Consider the following 19,052-nt stretch of genomic DNA (forward strand, 5'->3'; position numbering starts at 1 on the left):
TTTTTTCATATAGAAGATATTCAATAGAATCTTCAATAGGTTTTTAGGTTTGATTTTGTGATTTTGTTTTAATTTTGAGTATTTTATACTATGTAGTCTGCGATGGAATTTGATGGACGAGTAATATTTGCATTTATTTACACCTTTTATTATGCACTAAAAGCGGCTGTGGAGTGTTTCATAAGGGGAAACCCGTTATCAACTTTCTATGCTATTTAAATCATATATAACATCTGAAGTACAATTAAATTAATTTAAATAATATTATTTATGATTAAATGATAATATACTTATCTTACGTACTATGTAAATCATATTAATTAGAAAGTAAACATTGTTACACTGTAATAATACAACATACAAATATATCACTTAGCTCATATAATAATGAATGATACTTACATAAATAGTATCTGTTTATAGAGCGAAAATTTTTAGTAGGTTCAAGTGTGGTTTAAAAATAATGTGTAGGATAAAGTTTTTCATCTAGTATAGTTGTTTTTTCGGACTGTGGTAATGGTAACGAATGTTTCATTTAGGCATGTTAGTGTTCATTCCTTTTTTTGATAACCCACCGTAAAAGTTTCGTATCTAATGTCCATCTACAATGTCGTACAGGTTAACCATTTTCGAGTATCTTATGTAAAATATTTACAGTTTAGTTTAGAAGGGAGTTATAACTGCATTTGAATATTATTTTAATAAATTATTAGTTTTTGATTTCATCACTGGAAAAATATGGAGTAAAACCTAGATAATAACAGTGCCATTGCTATGTAAATTACATTACAGATGAAGCCCTCTTCTAAATTTCAATGAAAACAAATGTTTCTACCGCTTGGATGAAGTTAGTGTTAATAGATTTTTGGCGTCTGTTAAAGTTATAAATATTATAATTTTTTATATTGTAAATATTTAAAATATTTATCAGCTCTATATCATTTTTAAACCTTTGTCGGATTTCTGCTCATAATTTACCAATAATAACCAGCCTAAGTCGTCTGAATGGGCTCAATATGAGTAGTCAGCAACATATTTAGCAATAATTTGTTAATTAAAAGACAGAAATTATGCTATATTTAACATTGCAATAATTTATTTAATTTTTTTAAACGAAATTAATCAAAACAGTTCAAATGTTTCTTAATGAAAATAATTTTTTTTATATAAATCTATCACCTTCCTCTGAACTTTTGTTTTGAAACTTTGTAAACGTTTGACTTATAATGTTCTTCCTTTTTACGTATTTAAAGTCATACATAAATAAAAACTTGCTTTACTGATAATTAATTTGTTAATTTGAGTAATGAAATGTAAAATACATAATAATATAATGAATATGTTCTAAAATATAGAATAATATTTCCCGGACTCAACAATTCTGACAAAATAAAATTATGCAGGCCTGTACTTACTTATACTGGGAGGAATGTTTGTGGAAACGTCTAGAGTATGTCTCTTCTGGAAGAGTTTTGTATTAGTGTGATTATTAATTTAAACATAACAATTTCTTTCCAGCGTGCTTTTACCAATGTTCAATTCTATAATTATATGATTAAAAAAAAATTTCTTTTATTGCTTCCCTTACAAAGCGAGTTAGTCAAACATAGGTCGAAAGTATTAGCAATAGTTAGATTAGTAGGAAACTTGAAATCAATTCATTTTTATTTTACAATTTTTTCAATCTTTAGCTATATATTTCTGGATTGGCAGATTGACATTATTGCAAGAGAACCGTTCCAGCAGAAACAATAACTTATCAAATCAAAGTTTAGATCAGCTGGTGTTCTCTGCTTTAATCCGGGGGGAAACACGAAACTGTTTACAAGTATTTTTCATATAGAAGATTTTCAATAGAATCTTCAATAGGTTTTTGGTTTGATTTTGTGAGTTTTTGATATTGAGTATTTTATACTATGTAGTCTGCGATGGAATTTGATGACAGTAATATTTGCATTTATTTACACCTTTTATTATGCACTAAAAGCGGCTGTGGAGTGTTTTTTCATAGGGGAAACCCGTTATCAACTTTCTATGCTATTTAAATCATATATAACATCTGAAGTACAATTAAATTAATTTAAATAATATTATTTATGATTAAATGATAATATACTTATCTTACGTACTATGTAAATCATATTAATTAGAAAGTAAACATTGTACACTGTAATAATACAACATACAAATATATCACTTAGCTCATATAATAATGAATGATACTTACATAAATAGTATCTGTTATAGAGCGAAAATTTTTAGTAGGTTCAAGTGTGGTTTAAAAATAATGTGTTGGTTGGATAAAGTTTTTCATCTAGTATAGTTTGTTTTTCGGACTGTGGTATGGTAACGATGTTTCATTTAGGCATGTTAGTGTTCATTCCTTTTTTTGATAAACCCACCGTAAAAGTTTCGTATCTAATGTCCATCTACAATGTCGTACAGGTTAACCATTTTCGAGTATCTTATGTAAATATTTACAGTTTAGTTTAGAAGGGAGTTATAACTGCATTTGAATAAATATTATTTTAATAAATTATTAGTTTTGATTTCATCCACTGGAAAAATATGGAGTAAAACCTAGATAATAAACAGTGCCATTGCTATGTAAATTACATTACAGATGAAGCCCTCTTCTAAATTTCAATGAAAACAAATGTTTCTACCGCTTGGATGAAGTTAGTGTTAATAGATTTTTGGCGTCTGTTAAAGTTATAAATATTATAATTTTTATATTGTAAATATTTAAAAATATTTATCAGCTCTATATCATTTTTAAACCTTTGTCGGATTTCTGCTCATATTTACCAATAATAACCAGCCTAAGTCGTCTGAATGGGCTCAATATGAGTAGTCAGCAACACATTTTAGCAATAATTTGTTAATTAAAAGACAGAAATTATGCTATATTTAACATTGCAATAATTTATTTAATTTTTTTAAACGAATTAATCAAAACAGTTCAAATGTTTCTTAATGAAAATAATTTTTTTTATATAAATCTATCACCTTCTCTGAACTTTTGTTTTGAAACTTTGTAAACGTTTGACTTATAATGTTCTTCCTTTTTACGTATTTAAAGTCATACATAAATAAAAACTTGCTTTACTGATAATTAATTTGTTAATTTGAGTAATGAAATGTAAAATACATAATAATATAATGAATATGTTCTAAAATATAGATAATATTTCCCGGACTCAACAATTCTGACAAAATAAAAATTATGCAGGCCTGTACTTACTTATACTGGGAGGAATGTTTGTGGAAACGTCTAGAGTATGTCTCTTCTGGAAGAGTTTGTATTAGTGTGATTATTAATTTAAACATAACAATTTCTTTCCAGCGTGCTTTTACAATGTTCAATTCTATAATTATATGATTAAAAAAAATTTCTTTTATTGCTTCCTTACAAAGCGAGTTAGTCAACATAGGTCGAAGTATTAGCAATAGTTAGATTAGTAGGAACTTGAAATCAATTCATTTTTATTTTACAATTTTTTTCAATCTTTAGCTATATATTTCTGGATTGGCAGATTGACATTATTGCAAGAGAACCGTTCCAGCAGAAACAATAACTTATCAAATCAAAGTTTAGATCAGCTGGTGTTCTCTGCTTTAATCCGGGGAAACACGAAACTGTTTACAAGTATTTTTCATATAGAAGATTTTCAATAGAATCTTCAATAGGTTTTTGGTTTGATTTTGTGAGTTTTTGATATTGAGTTATTTTATACTATGTAGTCTGCGATGGAATTTGATGACAGTAATATTTGCATTTATTTACACCTTTTATTATGCACTAAAAGTGGCTGTGGAGTGTTTCATAGGGGAAACAAGTTATCAACTTTCTATGCTATTTAAATCATATATAACATCTGAAGTACAATTAAATTAATTTAAATAATATTATTTATGATTAAATGATAATATACTTATCTTACGTACTATGTAAATCATATTAATTAGAAAGTAAACATTGTACACTGTAATAATACAACATACAAATATATCACTTAGCTCATATAATAATGAATGATACTTACATAAATAGTATCTGTTATAGAGCGAAAATTTTTAGTAGGTTCAAGTGTGGTTTAAAAATTAATGTGTTGGATAAAGTTTTTCATCTAGTATAGTTGTTTTTCGGACTGTGGTATGGTAACGATGTTTCATTTAGGCATGTTAGTGTTCATTCCTTTTTTTGATAACCCACCGTAAAAAGTTTCGTATCTAATGTCCATCTACAATGTCGTACAGGTTAACCATTTTCGAGTATCTTATGTAAAATATTTACAGTTTAGTTTAGAAGGGAGTTATAACTGCATTTGAATAGTATTTTAATAAATTATTAGTTTTGATTTCATTACTGGAAAAATATGGAGTAAAACCTAGATAATAACAGTGCCATTGCTATGTAAATTACATTACAGATGAAGCCCTCTTCTAAATTTCAATGAAAACAAATGTTTCTACCGCTTGGATGAAGTTAGTGTTAATAGATTTTTGGCGTCTGTTAAAGTTATAAATATTAAAATTTTTATATTGTAAATATTTAAAATATTTATCAGCTCTATATCATTTTTAAACCTTTGTCGGATTTCTGCTCATATTTACCAATAATAACCAGCCTAAGTCGTCTGAATGGGCTCAATATGAGTAGTCAGCAACACATTTAGCAATAATTTGTTAATTAAAAGACAGAAATTATGCTATATTTAACATTTACAATAATTTATTTAATTTCTTTAAACGAATTAATCAAAACAGTTCAAATTTTTCTTAATGAAAATAATTTTTTTTATATAAATCTATCACCTTCTCTGAACTTTTGTTTTGAAACTTTGTAAACGTTTGACTTATAATGTTCTTCCTTTTTACGTATTTAAAGTCATACATAAATAAAAACTTGCTTTACTGATAATTAATTTGTTAATTTGAGTAATGAAATGTAAAAATACATATTATAATGAATATGTTCTAAAATATAGATAATATTTCCCGGACTCAACAATTCTGACAAAATAAAATTATGCAGGCCTGTACTTACTTATACTGGGAGGAATGTTTGTGGAAACGTCTAGAGTATGTCTCTTCTGGAAGAGTTTGTATTAGTGTGATTATTAATTTAAACATAACAATTTCTTTCCAGCGTGCTTTTACAATGTTCAATTCTATAATTATATGATTAAAAAAATTTCTTTTATTGCTTCCTTACAAAGCGAGTTAGTCAACATAGGTCGAAGTATTAGCAATAGTTAGATTAGTAGGAACTTGAAATCAATTCATTTTTATTTTACAATTTTTTCAATCTTTAGCTATATATTTCTGGATTGGCAGATTGACATTATTGCAAGAGAACCGTTCCAGCAGAAACAATAACTTATCAAATCAAAGTTTAGATCAGCTGGTGTTCTCTGCTTTAATCCGGGGAAACACGAAACTGTTTACAAGTATTTTTCATATAGAAGATTTTCAATAGAATCTTCAATAGGTTTTTGGTTTGATTTTGTGAGTTTTTTGATTATTGAGTATTTTATACTATGTAGTCTGCGATGGAATTTGATGACAGTAATATTTGCATTTATTTACACCTTTTATTATGCACTAAAAGTGGCTGTGGAGTGTTTCATAGGGGAAAACAAGTTATCAACTTTCTATGCTATTTAAATCATATATAACATCTGAAGTACAATTAAATTAATTTAAATAATATTATTTATGATTAAATGATAATATACTTATCTTACGTACTATGTAAATCATATTAATTAGAAAGTAAACATTGTACACTGTAATAATACAACATACAAATATATCACTTAGCTCATATAATAATGAATGATACTTACATAAATAGTATCTGTTATAGAGCGAAAATTTTTAGTAGGTTCAAGTGTGGTTTAAAAATAATGTGTTGGATAAAGTTTTTTCATCTAGTATAGTTGTTTTTTCGGACTGTGGTATGGTAACGATGTTTCATTTAGGCATGTTAGTGTTCATTCCTTTTTTTGATAACCCACCGTAAAAGTTTCGTATCTAATGTCCATCTACAATGTCGTACAGGTTAACCATTTTCGAGTATCTTATGTAAATATTTACAGTTTAGTTTAGAAGGGAGTTATAACTGCATTTGAATAGTATTTTAATAAATTATTAGTTTTGATTTCATCACTGGAAAAATATGGAGTAAAACCTAGATAATAACAGTGCCATTGCTATGTAAATTACATTACAGATGAAGCCCTCTTCTAAATTTCAATGAAAACAAATGTTTCTACCGCTTGGATGAAGTTAGTGTTAATAGATTTTTGGCGTCTGTTAAAAGTTATAAATATTATAATTTTTATATTGTAAATATTTAAAATATTTATCAGCTCTATATCATTTTTAAACCTTTGTCGGATTTTTCTGCTCATATTTACCAATAATAACCAGCCTTAAGTCGTCTGAATGGGCTCAATATGAGTAGTCAGCAACACATTTAGCAATAATTTGTTAATTAAAAGACAGAAATTATGCTATATTTAACATTGCAATAATTTATTTAATTTTTTTAAACGAATTAATCAAAACAGTTCAAATTTTTCTTAATGAAAATAATTTTTTTTATATAAATCTATCACCTTCTCTGAACTTTTGTTTTGAAACTTTGTAAACGTTTGACTTATAATGTTTCTTCCTTTTTACGTATTTAAAGTCATACATAAATAAAAACTTGCTTTACTGATAATTAATTTGTTAATTTGAGTAATGAAATGTAAAATACATAATAATATAATGAATATGTTCTAAAATATAGATAATATTTCCCGGACTCAACAATTCTGACAAAATAAAATTATGCAGGCCTGCACTTACTTATACTGGGAGGACTGTTTGTGGAAACGTCTAGAGTATGTCTCTTCTGGAAGAGTTTGTATTAGTGTGATTATTAATTTAAACATAAACAATTTCTTTCCAGCGTGCTTTTACAATGTTCAATTCTATAATTATATGATTAAAAAAAATTTTCTTTTATTGCTTCCTTACAAAGCGAGTTAGTCAACATAGGTCGAAGTATTAGCAATAGTTAGATTAGTAGGAACTTGAAATCAATTCATTTTTATTTTACAATTTTTTCAATCTTTAGCTATATATTTCTGGATTGGCAGATTGACATTATTGCAAGAGAACCGTTCCAGCAGAAACAATAACTTATCAAATCAAAGTTTAGATCAGCTGGTGTTCTCTGCTTTAATCCGGGGAAACACGAAACTGTTTACAAGTATTTTTCATATAGAAGATTTTCAATAGAATCTTCAATAGGTTTTTGGTTTGATTTTGTGAGTTTTTGATATTGAGTATTTTATACTATGTTGTCTGCGATGGCAATTGATGACAGTAATTATGCACTAAAAGCGGCTGTGGAGTGTTTCATAGGGGAAAAACCCGTTATCAACTTTCGATGCTATTTAAATCATATATAACATCTGAAGTACAATTAAATTAATTTAAATAATATTATTTATGATTAAATGATAATATACTTATCTTACGTACTATGTAAATCATATTAATTAGAAAGTAATCATTGTACACTGTAATAATACAACATACAAATATATCACTTAGCTCATATAATAATGAATTATACTTACATAAATAGTATCCGTTATAGAGCGAAAATTCTTACTAGGTTCAAGTGTGGTTTAAAAATAATGTGTTAGGATAAAGTTTTTCATCTAGCATAGTTGTTTTTTCGGACTGTTGGTATGGTAACGATGTTTCATTTAGGCATGTTAGTGTTCATTTCCTTTTTTTGATAACCCACCGTAAAAGTTTCGTATCTAATGTCCATCTACAATGTCGTACAGGTTAACCATTTTCGAGTATCTTATGTAAATATTTACAGTTTAGTTTAGAAGGGAGTTATAACTGCATTTGAATATTATTTTAATAAATTATTAGTTTTGATTTCATCACTGGAAAAATATGGAGTAAAACCTAGATAATAACAGTGCCATTGCTATGTAAATTACATTACAGATGAAGCCCTCTTCTAAATTTCAATGAAAACAAATGTTTCTACCGCTTGGATGAAGTTAGTGTTAATAGATTTTTTGGCGTCTGTTAAAGTTATAAATATTATAATTTTTATATTGTAAATATTTCAAAATATTTATCAGCTCTATATCATTTTTAAACCTTTGTCGGATTTCTGCTCATATTTACCAATAATAACCAGCCTAAGTCGTCTGAATGGGCTCAATATGAGTAGTCAGCAACACATTTAGCAATAATTTGTTAATTAAAAGACAGAAATTATGCTATATTTAACATTGCATTAATTTATTTAATTTTTTTAAACGAATTAATCAAAACAGTTCAAATGTTTCTTAATGAAAATAATTTTTTTTATATAAATCTATCACCTTCTCTGAACTTTTGTTTTGAAACTTTGTAAACGTTTGACTTATAATGTTCTTTCCTTTTTACGTATTTAAATTCATACATAAATAAAAACTTGCTTTACTGATACTTAATTTGTTAATTTGAGTAATGAAATGTAAAAATACATAATAATATAATGAATATGTTCTAAAATATAGATAATATTTCCCGGACTCAACAATTCTGACAAAATAAAATTATGCAGGCCTGTACTTACTTATACTGGGAGGACTGTTTGTGGAAACGTCTAGAGTATGTCTCTTCTGGAAGAGTTTGTATTAGTGTGATTATTAATTTAAACATAACAATTTCTTTCCAGCGTGCTTTTACAATGTTCAATTCTATAATTATATGATTTAAAAAATTTCTTTTATTGCTTCCTTACAAAGCGAGTTAGTCAACATAGGTCGAAGTATTAGCAATAGTTAGATTAGTAGGAACTTGAAATCAATTCATTTTTATTTTACAATTTTTTCAATCTTTAGCTATATATTTCTGGATTGGCAGATTGACATTATTGCAAGAGAACCGTTCCAGCAGAAACAATAACTTTATCAAATCAAAGTTTAGATCAGCTGGTGTTCTCTGCTTTAATCCGGGGAAACACGAAACTGTTTACAAGTATTTTTCATATAGAAGATTTTCAATAGAATCTTCAATAGGTTTTTGGTTTGATTTTGTGAGTTTTTGATATTGAGTATTTTATACTATGTTGTCTGCGATGGCAATTGATGACAGTAATATTTGCATTTATTTACACCTTTTATTATGCATTAAAAGCGGCTGTGGAGTGTTTCATAAGGGAAACCCGTTATTAACTTTCTATGCAATTTAAATCATATATAACATCTGAAGTACTATTATATTAATTTAAATAATATTATTTATGACTAAATGATAATATACTTATCTTACGTACTATGTAAAATCATATTAATTAGAAAGTAATCATTGTACACTCTAATAATTTAACATACAAATATATCACTTAGCTCATATAATAATGAATGATACTTACATAAATAGTATCCGTTATAGAGCGAAAATTCTTACTAGGTTCAAGTGTGGTTTAAAAATAATGTGTAGGATAAAGTTTTTCATCTAGTATAGTTGTTTTTCGGACTGTGGTATGGTAACGATGTTTCATTTAGGCATGTTAGTGTTCATTCCTTTTTTTGATAACCCACCGTAAAAGTTTCGTATCTAATGTCCATCTACAATGTCGTACAGGTTAACCATTTTCGAGTATCTTATGTAAATATTTACAGTTTAGTTTAGAAGGGAGTTATAACTGCATTTGAATATTATTTTTAATAAATTATTAGTTTTGATTTCATCACTGGAAAAAATATGGAGTAAAACCTAGATAATAACAGTGCCATTGCTATGTAAATTACATTACAGATGAAGCCCTCTTCTAAATTTCAATGAAAACAAATGTTTCTACCGCTTGGATGAAGTTAGTGTTAATAGATTTTTGGCGTCTGTTAAAGTTATAAATATTATAATTTTTATATTGTAAATATTTCAAAATATTTATCAGCTCTATATCATTTTTAAACCTTTGTCGGATTTCTGCTCATATTTACCAATAATAACCAGCCTAAGTCGTCTGAATGGGCTCAATATGAGTAGTCAGCAACACATTTAGCAATAATTTGTTAATTAAAAGACAGAAATTATGCTATATTTAACATTACAATAATTTATTTAATTTTTTTAAACGAATTAATCAAAACAGTTCAAATGTTTCTTAATGAAAATAATTTTTTTTATATAAATCTATCACCTTCTCTGAACTTTTGTTTTGAAACTTTGTAAACGTTTGACTTATAATGTTCTTCCTTTTTACGTATTTAAAGTCATACATAAATAAAAACTTGCTTTACTGATAATTAATTTGTTAATTTGAGTAATGTAATGTAAAATACATAATAATATAATGAATATGTTCTAAAATATAGATAATATTTCCCGGACTCAACAATTCTGACAAAATAAAATTATGCAGGCCTGCACTTACTTATACTGGGAGGACTGTTTGTGGAAACGTCTAGAGTATGTCTCTTCTGGAAGAGTTTGTATTAGTGTGATTATTAATTTAAACATAACAATTTCTTTCCAGCGTGCTTTTACAATGTTCAATTCTATAATTATATGATTAAAAAAATTGCCTTTTATTGCTTCCTTACAAAGCGAGTTAGTCAACATAGGTCGAAGTATTAGCAATAGTTAGATTAGTAGGAACTTGAAATCAATTCATTTTTATTTTACAATTTTTTCAATCTTTAGCTATATATTTCTGGTTTGGCAGATTGACATTATTGCAAGAGAACCGTTCCAGCAGAAACAATAACTTCTCAAATCAAAGTTTGGATCAGCTGGTGTTCTCTGCTGCAATCCGGGGAAACACGAAACTGTTTACAAGTATTTTTCATATAGAAGATTTTCAATAGAATCTTCAATAGGTTTTTGGTTTGATTTTGTGAGTTTTTGATATTGAGTATTTTATACTATGTAGTCTGCGATGGCAATTGATGACAGTAATATTTGCTTTTATTTACACCTTTTATTATGCATTAAAAGCGGCTGTGGAGTGTTTCATAAGGGAAACCCGTTATTAACTTTCTATGCTATTTAAATCATATATAACATCTGATGTACTATTAACTTAATTTAACTATTTGTACTATTAACTATTTCTGTCGTAAGCAGACCAGTGTAGATTTGACTCACTTAATGTCCCTCGTCACTTATTTTAAAAATTTTGGGCTATTTAAAGTTATGTATAAAATTACTTTGAAATGAATGAGCCAATAGATATCACTTACTTCCTTTCATAAATGTTAACGAATAAATATTATCTGAATCATATCATTTATAGCTCATAAGTTATAGCGATCTATTGAAACATACACGCACACTACACTTACGTTATAAATTATCCCATGAAATTTTTGGGGAGAAAGAAAAAAACTAGTTTTAAATATCATGCTTGTATGTTATGTATAAAACCCATGTTATATCGAGTATTTAAATTCAAATTATATTATCCTTATTTATTTGTAATATAATTTTCTTTGTTATACAATTATTTTGGCCGGGGATTAGCAAAGCATATTGCACACAAGGGCTGGGGGAAAATTTCAATTTCCTGTCTGGCTGTCCACACGATACCTTAAAAACGAACTTCAAGTGTTTGAAATAGCGGCATTCCCATGTATATAAAACTCTGTTTTATAGTGTGCATGTCACTTCATGGGACTTGGCTAAGCATGGGTAAACATTTATACATTATTCTTATGGAGAAGGAGAATATAACAGAATAGAAAGACTTTAAAAGAATTGAGTTAATACATTAATGTGACATAAGAACACGTGACACTTTTATTGAAAGAGTCTGAGGCGGAATTATAATGAAGCAAAAATTATATCTTAACAACAATCTATGGTAACCATATTTTTTGATTTCAGCGCATCTTGCGTAGTAGTAACCTTCCTATCTCACCCGAAATTATATGGTTTGAAATTTCCTATGAAACTTAAGTTTTATGTCGAAATATGTGATTGTAACATATTAAACATATAAAATATTCACATTTTTATTGATAAAAATTGTGACTGTTGACTTAAAGTTTTGCATTTAACCTTATTTTTACATAGAAAAGAATGAATATTGCATTTCTAACCAAAAAATTGTAGTGAGAGTTATTGAAGCCTATATATGAAATGCTATGAACTATATATTATACATTTCAAAGAGTAGATGCAATCTCAGCGAAAGGTCTTATGAGTAACGTGATGTGGCGCACTCTTACCTTGAATTATTGAATAAACAACATGTGTCACTGAAACAGAATATTTCATTACACAATACTTTGTTTCATGAGTGTGCAGTCACATAACGTCTAGGAGTTTAAGTGACAGAAACTTAAATTTTATAATGTAGTTGCACCTGTTACATTATTTATACACGACATATCAATTGCTCTTATGCAAACATAGTAGCATAGTAGCCCTCTCTAGTACGAAGTTGAACATACAATCATGGCCGAGTTTCGATAATGTAAAATTGTAATACCTATGAAGTTGTACAAATTCAAAATGACTTCAATGACTCAAATACAAAATTTTATTATAACAGACACGTCTGTATTAACTAGTATAATTTTTTTGTACAAGCATGTGTTGAACCAAAAATACAATTTGTAGCTACACACCTCCCTGACATGTCTTGGAGACAAGTTGTCACTGAATGCCACATATTCCAAATTTGTATTGGAAAGTCTGAACAGAAAAATTACTTTAAGGTAAATTGTAAGAATATTAGTATTAGTGCAGTATGAAAATTCAATTAGGTTACACGGCAGGGATCACAAGGTCGGCGTAGCGCTCAATTCATTGTGATGCCCCACGGCTTGAGAATCACAAGTACATTTAAATATGAAACCTTTTACTTGGTTATGAGATTCTTATCCGACCACCCCAGATTCAAATCATTTTCTGTTTATTCAGTTTTTATTCAAGTACATTAGGTTATTCTATATTTTTCCTAGAAATAACACACGTTTCCAGTAAATCTAATAATCGAATGTTCTCAAGGAATTCTCATTCTAATGTATTGATTATATATATATATATATATATACATACATGCGTCATCGTCGTGTATATTTTTTACTACGACTATAAAACATCGCTAAATATTATACCTACTGATGTATTTCACTGATCTAACACGGCATACGTCTCGGTTGCTGAAAAGTAGTAGTATGTACTTTTTAGAATGTTTGCCAATCACATAACATGTTTTGAAAATATGTTTATTCTCCTCCTGTTACATTTTAATTAGTGTTTTACCCTATTATGTAGGTGTATTGATTTCATTGTATTTGATTTCTTAAATGGGTTCTCTATAGAGGTACTTTTTCTAAATGTAGGTATTCTAATTTTTTGTTTTACACTTTGATATTATATACGTAGTTTACTTGATATAACTTTGTACATTTTATCGCCTATTTAGCATCATATCATAATAAAAGGAAATCTATTAACATTATTGAGCATTTACTTTAATTGCAATCTAAATTATGAGATACAAACACTTATTCTCCTTTAATGTACGTATCTAAATTTATTCACATAGTTTATAAATATAATTTTAAATAGTTTTTAGTTGAAACTTTATTTATAGTTTTTATAGTCAAATGCGTTAAGATCGAGGAAGCCTAAATTCTGTTCCATATGTTTGAGGCCCTACAGAACTACTTGAGAAACGAGATTTCCCGTCCATTGTACTTGACTTGTTTCAGTAATCGACGCTCCATACAATTTTAACATAACAGCAATGGTGGAGGTTGGATTAAATGTAGAAACATGAATTTACTCAATGACAACCTGCTATAATTAACATTAACGAATAACAAGAATTAGCTTTCTAATGTAATAATCATTTTAGATATTGACCGGGATCCTAAAGTAAGTGTTCACCATTTAGTCTTTTAACCAGAAATGACATCCTAATTTTTAAAATTTTAAAACCACATTACTTTATAAAAATATTAAATTTTGGTACAAATTTCAAAAATGATCGTAAAAACAGGTAGTTTGGGCCAAGTAAAAGGAACGAATCATTAAGAATAAAACCAAAGATTACAAATTATATTTACAACGAGGATTCTATTATCCAGGAAATACTGGTAGATGCCAATTGCTTAATCAAGTTCTTAATTAATTAATCGCCACAGCGGTTGCAGAGATATCGTTAGTATGTTAACACCTCACTAATTTGATTGGATTTTATGATATATGAATGAAGGACTTCTGTTCAATAAATTCAGCTTTTAAATTATTTCACTACTGCCAAACAAATATTCATAAATTATTAATCATTTGTTATCTTTACTAACGATACACTGTGTCAGGTTTAACATATTCCAGGGAGTGTTCATGTGTATGTAATATGTTTCATTATTGACAAAACAGTATTTCATAACTCTGTTATTTTGCTCGATTTCCTTATATTTAATTATATTGTTTTAAATATTAGTATTATTTACAATTATATAACTAGATTATTAGCATTACTTAAAATTGTATGTTTTAAATTTAACTTTCAATAAATCATCATAGTGGTATTGATATTTACATTACCAATATTTAGAATTTAAAAGCTAATAAAAGATTGTTTACCCAGCTTTAAAAATAACAATAATAATAATTTATTATTCATATAAATAGTGGATACAATTGTATTTTAAATCACTTTCTCAAATAAATCAAAATGTTACCGTAGGCAATAATAGGCACGCTGAATTATATTATAAAATATATGTAAATGTTTGCATTTTAATACCACATATTACGTTTATATCCACATGTAACCTTAATATTTGTTAATTGTTATCAGTATGAGACAAGAAACAATAAAACTGTGATACAATGCTAGTTTTCATCCAGTCCACTGAAACGTCATGAACAGAGAAAAATGCCTTAGAATAGGGTCAAAACGCGGTCTTTCATTTTTGGGGTTCATAGTTATGTCTGAGATCTCTATGAGCTTATTGAATACCTTACTTAACTCCTACTTGAGATAGCAAGAGATGGAAAGTACTCGTTCTATGTTCCTCTAACAGGAAATCATCTATGACTCTGGTGTGGTATTTGTGGACATCCCTATCCTGAATCAGTTCACATTTTAATTATCAAAGCAGAATTTTATCTAGTATATAGATGTTCAGAAAGGTCAGCAAATAAAATTCTCCATAATCAATTATCTGGGTTATAATTCCAAAAGGATTCTTACGGCTTTCTTTCTTTTTTGTTCTAAATGTAATGTACACTTTTATTTAATATAAATTATCCTATAGTTTAAAACCATATCCTAAAGTTACCATAATGCCATAAATTCTTGAAAAAATCTTTGATCTTGGTCAAGGTTAAAAAGAATATAATTATTTATCATTTATTTCTTTAATTAGAATGGAAAATCATTTGATGAAGGTAAATTTATAAGTAAAGTTAGGATTTTACTTTTAGAATGATCTAAAACTATTATTTCATTTGCAATCTTGAATTAGCTTTTCATCACAATCTAAACATTAAAATTAGTTTATTTCTAAAGTTCGGAAAGTATCGTTTACTATTATTTAACAATATAATGTATTGTAGTGTAATTGTAAGGTGAGCAATATTGAAATATGTTTATTTCTTGTAAAAAAGAAATCCGATTAAATATTTTCCACAATTAATAAATAAATACAAAAATTTATATAAACATCTTTATTATATATAATAAAATATAAAGATACAATTTTCTAGTGCACAGTATTGTTTTGAGTGACACTACGATGGATCAAGTTACATCACTGAAGTCTCAGTTCATTATTAAATGCCAGCCAAGAGTGAAGTGTTCATTCAACACTTTCAGCATTCAAAAGCGCCAATTAATACGTTCATCGTAAGCTGCTGATTGCTCTGCGACTATTGAATTCCAAACAAATCTGAAAGACAACTACCTACTTACGGTATTGAATATATGCTTCGGTAATTCCCTTTTCAACAGAAAACGTCTATTCAATATTGTTTTATCTCTCGGTACGATCTATAAGATGAATGACTAATTAAATTTAATTTAATAAAATTATCATTAAATGCATGATGTGATATTTAAAAAGATAGAATTGTCACATTTAGACTGTTCGTTAATAAAGATGCTTTCGTTGATATAGACGTAGGGTTTTTTTAGTTCATATCTTCTAATTAGTGCACTAAGACAAACGTAAACTCATAACACCCAGAAACCCATTTTGATTTCAAGTAGATTTATAAATCCAACATGGCATGTATATGTCATATTAGGGCAACAAAATCAAATTTAGCTGTGGCACCGCAAGTACGTTGGACCAGACGTAAATTTCTGAAAATATATTTGTAGACATCCATTCACTGATAACAATGCCATAGAGTGTTTTCTCACTAGTTCTTAGGTACACATATTTGATTCATTTGTCAATAAGGCAAACTCAACTAATTGCATTTGAAATATATTTGAAGAAAAGGAAATCAAGGCAAAATTTAGATGTGTCAGACTAAAGTAGACTTCTGAGACATTTATTTTTATATATTTTGACCAATAGGGTACGCAAACCCATCTCTTGCGTCATAAACTTAATTGATTCGTGCCATAAATATAAGTTGCTCCACGGGTCTAGTTTTAAATATAAACTTTATTGGTAACCTATAATACAATGGTCGCTAAAATAAATAATTACACGATTTATGGTTATTACTCTTTTAATACTATTACAGAGTTATATCATAATACATTATAAAAGCTTTCACTAAACTTTTTAAGCCTTTCAGTTAGTAAAATTGAGAGCAAACCCACGAGTATCTGGTATTATTTATTACATGCAAATTAAAATTTTCTACTGTAAAATAATTTTACTTTATTTAGCAGTATGTGAAACTACAGAAGTTTCCTTTACTGCGACGGTTTCTGAAGAATGAGAGTGGGCATCTGCCAATATTTCTTCGGTAGTGGGAAGCGCCATAACCGACCGGAGCAGTATACCTGAATTACCGTGAAATAAGTAATTTAATGTCAAAGTACAAACTTTATAGAAGAACTATGCTTGCAGCAGGTATCAGTACTCTTTTGCACCGATTCCAACATAACTGCAAAATATTAACGACTAAGGTTTTTAATAAAGCGTGTTAGCTATAAGGGTAAACCTCAGTAAAATTTGTTAAATAAACAATGTTGAACGTCTCAATATACAATATATATTACTTAAAATAAAATCGACGTTACAGATAATTATTTTTCTTCGTAATAGCCCGTACACTATTATACTGTAGAAAAGTAATAAAATTTAAACAATATAATGATTGAAATGGGCTCAGATCACATATAGCACGAATTAATTACATATATTAACTTGTATTAAGCTGCTAATGAGAGCTCAGGTTATTAGGTAAATTCAATTAAATACCAATTTCCTAGATATGTTTAAAACGTGTACAAAATTAAAGTATAGTGTGATATTTAAACCGTTACCTTACCGTTCTAATCATAATTTTATGTTAAAGGCAGATCAGGGACAGTTTAGAATTTCTGAAACTGAAGAGCACACTGTGAAGACAAGAAAAAATCAATGAAATATTGTTAAATGACTCAATAAAGGTTAATATGGAATTATTTATGAGAGTTAGGAGGTCAATATATAGTCGCAATTAGCCTACTTTTCCGTAGTGAGCGATTATGATGGAAACCTCTAATAATTGTGAGACAGAAATAAGCAAAACTTTTGGAATTATATCAAATAATTTTTAATATAAATTTATGTGAAATGTTAAAATATTAGAAAACTAGATTTTTTAAAATTTAAATTAAAATTTTCAAACCTAGAAATAATACATATATTATATAAACAATTAAATTATGATTTAGCATTTCTATTTTCGTGGAAAACCTTTTCTTCATTGTGCTTTGGGGTTTCATTCTTTGAATGTATTCTTTGCGCCTTCGTAGACGGGGTGCAATACAGTATTTCTCTTTACTATGCGATAGTGGGTATTTTCCTTTTACGAGGTTCAAACCTAGAATTGAACACTTATAAATATGGATGAGAGCCTACTTTAGAGAGCGTATAAGTTTCCTTGTATTCTCATTCAAGAGTCTGTGTCCTTGAAATTGTATGGTATTCGTTCAATAAACTTAGCTGATATTAATATTAATTTTCAAAGATTAGTGTCCGTTATAAACAAACCTAGCTTCATAATAAATACTTCTGTGTTTAAATTAAACTGAATACTATATATTAAATAATATATTTTAGAGGAGTTTGAGTGATGTAATTAGCTTCCTATACAAAGAGAGATAAATACCTTTTGTCTAATAAAATAAGGTGTAATGTACACGGGCCTAGTGTTATTGCTTATTATTATAATCTTTATTTGATACAGTCTTGAAGCTCTTTTCTTATTGGAAATTAGATATTCATTTAAAACAAACACTCCAATAATATAGGTTTTTTTATTTTTGGTTTCTATAGTTATTTATATAGTTACAACAAAGAACATTAACATTAAATTTGCTGATCTAGAATAATTGCTACCGCAGGAGGATATCTAACTTGATACAAGCCACATGTAAGGTAAAAGGAACAAAGTCTAACCATGTGCTCTGACACGTACTGCTACAAACTCACAACAAACATGTTTTGTGTAAACTCCATTTACACTTTCTCTACATAAACGTTTACTGAATAACACAGGTCACGGCCGCTGTCTGCTCCCACTTATCAACCACTGCAGCCAATAGTAAATGGCGCTCCCCGCCACATAATTATAGAATGGCAAAGTGAATATTAAATTTTATTACTTCATTTAGACAGGGCTATTAATGGAATAGGTTGTTATGAGTCCGCATTGATTTAGTGAAACATTCCATAATGGTTCAAATTTTTAGGCATAGCAATATTTACATTTTAAACTAAATATAACTAATTTGAACTAATGTCATATGAGTGGTAAACTAATTACGTTATATGTATACGTACAAATATAAGTTTCTTTTTATCTTCTGACATCATACTACATTATCAATCATAATA

Source organism: Homalodisca vitripennis, chromosome 6, assembly GCF_021130785.1.
Source record: "Homalodisca vitripennis isolate AUS2020 chromosome 6, UT_GWSS_2.1, whole genome shotgun sequence".
In the NCBI taxonomy this organism is placed as follows: Eukaryota; Metazoa; Arthropoda; class Insecta; order Hemiptera; family Cicadellidae; genus Homalodisca; species Homalodisca vitripennis.